At 32.9% G+C, this 7,373-nt stretch overlaps 1 pseudogene; it reads left to right on the top strand.

The window, feature by feature from the left end:
* The first annotated feature begins 3,326 nt into the window (after positions 1–3,326).
* LOC118017456 lies at positions 3,327–3,427 on the top strand (annotated as a pseudogene).
* The last annotated feature ends 3,946 nt before the right edge of the window (positions 3,428–7,373 follow it).

Here is a 7,373-nt window from a genome sequence, read left to right as displayed (position 1 = left end):
AAAGAAAGAAAGAAAGAAAGAAAGAAAGAAAGAAAGAAAGAAAGAAAAGAAGAAAGAAAAGAAAAGAGAGATAAATACATACATACATACATACATACATACATACATACATACATACATAAAAAATAAATAAAGGTCAGAATCCAGTGCCAAAAAGTGAGTTTTCTCCCCAACACCTCAGCTACTTAAATCACTAAACTGGCCCCAGTGGTACCCACAAAAATTAATTTAAAAAGATTCCCCCTTCTTCTTGCTAAAAGACAGGATTGTCAGGGAGAATTCTATAATTCCATCACAGTAAAAGAAGATGCACTATTGCCATCCCAAACTGAAAATGTATGGTTTTCATAGAGACATTTAAGTATGCAGTGTTCAATTTCATAGCATTATTGACACAATACTTTTGGTATACAATGTGATTGGTGAGCTAGCCTTGGGACTGAAACTCCAGCTGTGACATGATTCCTACCCTTTTGGAACACAACTTGTTCATGAAATGGAGATTGCACTTATTTTCAGGAAGGAAAAGTACTGAGGTTTCTCTAATCCAGAATAGTTTAAATATAGGAAATGTTCCAAAGGATAGCAATCAAAATGATGAATGAGTTAGATTGTTTTATTCATGTGGAAATATAAATGAAGCATAAATTACCCAAGACAAATTTGCTAGGAAAAAAAAATGGGGGAAATTGTGTGATGGTCTGCAGAATGTGAAAGGCACAGACCTCAAGGCTAGAGAAATAACGTAGTGTGATTCAAAAGCTAGTAGTACAGATAATGAGAATGTTCAGAGTAAAACAGAAGCTGCCTCCCCTGATGGAAAAGTAGCAGAGAAACAACACTAATTTGAATGTGGTCTAGGAATCCAAACCACGTAAAGACTCAGGAATAAACCCTAATACAGTATTAATACTCATGTCAAGGAAAATAAAACTGCCTAATCATGTTTTCTAGATTATCTAGATATATAATTTGGCCCATTGGGGTCATCTTCTTTCATAAATATTGGACTCAACCAATTGGTTACCAACTTCCCACCATTGGAAAAGCTTGTTGGAAACATCAATGTTTAGGTGGCAAGTTGCTTGTGCTTTTCTCTGGGCATATAGAAAATCAGTAAATGCATGATAAACAATTTAAAAATCACAATTAGGGGCACCTGGGTGGCTCAGTTGGTTAAGCGACTGCCTTCGGCTCAGGTCATGATCCCGGAGTCCTGGGATCGAGTCCCACAGCGGGCTCCCGGCTTGGCGGGGAGCCTGCTTCTCCCTCTGACCCTATCCCCTCTCATGCTGTTTCTCTCTCTCTCTCTCTCAAATAAATAAATAAATAAATAAAATCTTTAAAAATCACAATTAGTTTATTCCCCGTGACAAATAAATAGCAATCCTACATATCCTTAACAGTCTCCAAATTGTGCAACAGAGATATAATATGATAAACATATGTAATTTTAAATCCCCAAGCAGATACATTAAAAAAACAGGTAAAATCCATTTATTAATACATTTTATTTAACCCAATATATCGAAAATATAATTTCATCTTGTGGCACTAGCCACATTCAATGCTCAGTAAGCACATGTGATCAGTATACCATATCATACAGCACAAGAACTAAGAGAAAAGTAGAGGTATAAGACCAAAATAAAAAATTGTGCATGGGTCAATGAAGGGACAGTCTTTTTGACCCACAGTAATGAACATTATGATTATACTGAACACGACAGGTAACTTGACTGAGAAGGGGAAAGAGGACCACAAGCACTATGTGTGTGGTGAAGTGAAAATCTCATTAAAATAAGAATTAATTCATTTATGTGATTTTGGAAATGGGTTAATTTTAGAATAAAATTATTTTCTTTATATCCTCCTAAGTGATCAATCAAAAATATATCAAAACATAATTTAAAATATTTTTATAATTGGCAACTGCAATGATGTTAAGATATTGTGACAAGAAAATAAAATGTTATTATGGAAATTATTTAAAAATTGTCAAGGACAGCACTTATATTAAGTACTTAAAAACATTGCTAGGACAGTTGAAGAATACCTATTCTAGGTTTAGAATACCAGTTGCAGATCATCATTCAGAAATATACCAACAAATTATTTCCTTATTCAATAAAAATTTCTTTAATATTTATTCTATTTCAGAAGCTGTCCTAAGCCCTAAGGATACAATGAAAACAAAAATAGGTAAAATCCATGCTCCTCAGAAGCAAATATTCTAAGATAGATACATAAATTCATTTGTCTACCAAAGCTTTGTTAAACAGTTTTCAAAGAACTTCCTTTTTCTATCACTAATATGACCTAGATTTGTTCTCTTAAGGGAACATATTCATTGATTGTCAGCCTCAAGAAGTTGGAATCTGTTTTATCTATCATCTAGTTCAATACATCGCAGAGTGCCTTATACATTATTTAATGATGGTACTGAATCGAATTAATTGAATCAAATTGAAATAAATCAAATTTAATTTAATTAGAAGGCATAAAATAGGTGTTATTGCATTGCTAAAAATCCTAACCAAAAACCAGGAATATCTCCATTAAAGAATAATACTGAAACCAAATGAAGACATTAATTACAAGAAAGGAAAACGTCAGGCCAGTAGCTCTCATAAACATAGATGCAAAAATCCTCAATACAATATTATCAAATCCAACAATATATAAAAAGAATTATATACCATGACTAAGTGGGATTTATTCCAGATACATAAGACTGGTTCAACAAATGTTAATCAATTAATGTAATCAATCATATAAACAGGCTAAAGAAGAAAATTTACATGATCATATCAATTGATGTTAAAAAAATATTTGACACACCCCTACACTAATCCATGATAAAAACTCAACAAACTAGGAATGAAGGGGAACTTAGTCAACTTGATAAAGAACATCTGTAAAGAACATATAGTTAACATCATACTCAAGGTGAGAAACCAAATCTTTACCACTTAGACTGAAAACAAAGGCAGGATATTCCCTCTCATAACTCCTATTCAACATATCCTACAAGTCCTAACTAACACATTAATACCAAAAAAAAAAATGGAAATAAAGTGTATATCATCTTTGAAGTAAGAAATAAAATTGTCCTTGTTTAGAGATGACATGATTGTCTATGTAGAAAATCCCAAAGGATCACAAAAAAAAAACCTCCTGGAATAAATAAGTGATCATAGCAAAAGTGCAAAATGCAGGTTAATATACAAAAGTCAATTGTTTTCCTATATACCAATGATGAAAAATTGGAATTTGAATTTAAAACACAATACTATTTACATTAGGACCAAAAATAATGTAATACTGCTCTCTTTGGCAGAACATATACCAAAATTGGAACAATACAGAGATTAGCATTGCCCCTGCTCAGGATGACATGCAAGTTTGTGAAGCGTTCCATATAAAAAAAAAAAAAGAACAAGAAAATAATGTAATAATCAGATATAAATCCAACAAAATATGTACAGCATTTATATGATAATAACTACAAAAATCTGATAGAAGAAATTAAGGAATATCTAAATACATGGAGAGATATTCCATGCTCATGGACAGGAAGATGCAATATTGTTAAGACGTCAATTCTTACCAACTTGATCTATAGTTTCAAGGTAATCCAAATCAAGATTCCAGAAAGTTATTTTGTGGATGGATATAAATAAAGTCATTCCAAAGTTTATATGGGAAGATGAAAGATTCAGAATAGTCAACACTATATTAAAGATGTAAAACAAGTTAGAAAATGAGACTGTCTGACTTCAAGACTTAATATAAAGCTACAGTAACCAAAAGAACATGGTTTTGGCAAAAGAACAGACACATAGATCAATGAAACAAAATGTAAGACCCAGAAATAAACTCACACAAATAAAGCCAACTGATCTTTACAAAGGAGCAAAGGCAATTAAATGGAAACAAGATCGTCTTTTCAACAAATGGTACTGGAATAATTGAATATCCATATGCAAAATAAATCTAGATTTGGGACTTACGCCTTTCAACCAATTAACTCTAATAGATCACAACCTAAATGTAAAATGAAAAACTATAAAATTTCTAGAAGATAGCACAGGAGACAATCTAGGTGACCTTGGTGTGAGGATGAGTTTTTAGATACAACACCAAAAGCATGATGATCACAGAAAAAAAAATTAGTAAGTTGGCATCATTAAAATTGAAAACTTTTGCTCTGTGAAAGACAACCTTAAGAGAATTAAAGACACATACTATGAGAAAATATTTGCAAAACACGTATCTGACGAAAGATTTGTATTTAACATATGCAAACAATTCCTAAAGCTCAATAATAAGAAAACAACTCAATAAAAAAATGGTAAAACGATCTGAACATACACCTCATCAAAGAAGATGTACAGAAGACAAATAAGCATATAAAAGATTCTCAACATCATTTTTCATTAGGGTGCTTCAAATTAAAATAATAATGAGATATCATTATTAGAATGACTGAAATCAAAAAAGCTGACAATAACACATGCTGACAACCAAGTGCAGCAACAGGAACTCCTGTTCATTGCTGGTGGAAATGTACAAGAAGATACAGCCACTTTGGAAGACAGTTTGGTACTTTCTTACAAAGCTAAACATAGTATTACCATACATTTCAGCAATCGTGCTTTTAGGTATTTACCTGACCGAGTAAAAAACATGTCCATAAAAATATCTGCATTCAAATGTTTATAGCTGCTTTACTTATAATTACCCCAAATTGGAAGCAACCAAGATATTCTTCAAAAAACGATAAACTGTAGTCCATCCAAGCAATGGAATGTTATTCAAGGATAAAAAAAAATCTATCAAACCACAAAAGACATGGAGGAACCTTAAATGCATATTGTAAGTGAAAGAAGTTAGCCTGAATAATGCTACATAGTGCATGACTCCAATTACATCACATTCTGGAAAAAGATAAAACTAGAGACACATAAAAATGAGTGGTTGCCAGGGCTCAGGGTGAGGGTGGGAGGAATGAAGAGATGAACTACAGTGCTCAAATTTTAAAATTTTTAATTTAAAAGATATGCTGAAGAAGGTCAAAGGGACACAGGAGCCAACTAAAAGACCCCCCAAATGTTAAAGCTGGAACAACTGGAGCAATAAAATAAAGTAGTCCTGGATTGTAACCCAAAGGCTAAAATAAGTATCCATGAGTCCATACTGATATAAATAAATGATTAAATAAGTTAACAAATGAGAAAGAAGAGACAAATCTCCCATGCAGAAGAGTTCCACATAAATTATTTAGATACTCCATCCTAAAGGTTGAGGAAAATAACTCCCCATTCTTAAATGTAAGCTGCACATGGTGACTTCCTTCCAAAGAGTATAGTATGAAAATACGAGCGAGAAAGTAACAGTGAAGAACCCAGGAAAACATTACTTCTCCCTGTTGACCAAGGTCAACATCAATGGTCACAAATCATGTAGATTGTATGTGCCCTTGATATGATTTGATAAAAATGACACACTTTACCTCTGCGACCTTCCTCCCCAAAACACATAACACCTGTCTAATGATGAGAAAAACATCCAATTCCAGTAGATGGTCATCCTACAATACTGACAAGTACTCCCCAAAATTGTCAGGTCATCAAAAACAAGGAAAGTCTTGGAAATTATCAAAACCTAGAAGAAACTAGAAGACATGATCCCAGAACAAAAAGAAGGCATTAGGTAAAAGCTAAGGAAGTTTGAAAAAATTATGGACCTTAGTTAATAATAATGTACCAATGTTGGTTCATTAATTGTAACAAACAGACTATGCTCATGTAAGATATCAACTATAGGGGAAACTGTGTGTGGGGTTGCTGTGGGAAAAGGATGTATAGGAATTCTCTGTACTATCCACTCAATCCTTCTATAAATCTGAAACTTTTCTAAAAGTAGTCTAGTAATTCTATTAATTAATTAGCTAATTAATTAATATTCTGGCTAAGCTATTGACACATACTTTAATATAAGTAAGATTAATTTTTGGAACATCACTAATAACCAGACCATGGGCCTTGTCAATGCCCACTAAAATGCAGTGCCAAGAAATTCCAGTCTGAAGAAACTTGCCATCCTTACTCATTTATTATGAAAATTATAATACTACAATTACCTATGAAACCAATTCTTATCAGAATATAAACTATAGCTGATCCTTGAACAACACAGGTTGGAACTGCATAGGTCCACTTATGTGGATTTTTCGATAAATACAGTACAATACTGTAAATGTATTTTCTCTTATGATCTTCTTAACATGTTTTCTTTAGCTTATTGTAAAAGTAGAGTATATTATATATAACATAAAAATATGTGTTAATCGACTGTTTATGTCACCAGTAAGGCTTCCAGTCAACAGTAGGCTCTTAGTAGTTAAGCTTTCCTGGAGTCAAAAGTTATATGCAGATTTTTGTGTAGGGATTGACACCTCTAACCCTCATATTGTTCAAGAGTCAACTGTACTCAAGTCTCCTCCATACTTTTACAACCTAATCCAGACACTATCCTAACTCTTTATTCCCATTCACAGCTAATTTAAATTCACAGCTATGTTCATTGTTTTTACCTCCTTATTTTCCACTCATTGTTCACAGTAATTTGGTTCTGCCCAATTACTCTTCCAAAGTCAATGGTGGTCTCCCTAAACCAGTAGGGACTCATCTATTATTTTACTTCATTTTTTGGAAGTATCTGACACATTATCCATTCCCTCCTTTTTAAAACACTTTCTTCCTTTGCATTCATCACCTTTCATTTTCTTGGTTTTCTTCCCACCTCTCTTGCATCTTCTTGATGTGTGTGTGTGTATGTGTGTATGTGAGATTCTTATCCTGTCCTTAAGTGATATTGTCCTTAAAGTTCAGTTAAGCAATCGTTCTCACTTTTTTAAACTTTTTTTATTATGTTCAGTTAGCCCACATACAGTACATCATTCATTTTTGATGTAGTGTTCAACAATTCATTAGTTGTGTATAATGTTACTCTATGTGAGTACCTTAACTTCCATGGCTTTAGTAACTACTACATGTTGATGTATACCAAATCAAATATTATACTACTTACACTGATATTTCCACTTTGCAGCTCTACTCACATTTCGAAGTCAAAATGTCCCAGAATAATCTACCATGTCCTCTTCCCCAAACTCCTTATACTCTATATTCTCTATCTCTATACATGGTATCACCACTGTCTACTCAAGGCGATAGTCATTATAATCAATTTCATTCTCACTTCAAATGTTAAATCATTCCTTAATTCTCAGCATACCTTCTAAAAAATTTCTCACATCCATCAAATTCTGTCCATCCGTAGAACTACCATTCTAGTTCAAAACACTA

Source organism: Mirounga leonina, unplaced genomic scaffold (genome assembly GCF_011800145.1).
Source record: "Mirounga leonina isolate KUSES-001 unplaced genomic scaffold, KU_Mleo_1.0 Mir_169, whole genome shotgun sequence".
In the NCBI taxonomy this organism is placed as follows: domain Eukaryota; kingdom Metazoa; phylum Chordata; class Mammalia; order Carnivora; family Phocidae; genus Mirounga; species Mirounga leonina.
This window is presented reverse-complemented; position numbering and strand designations above follow the sequence as displayed.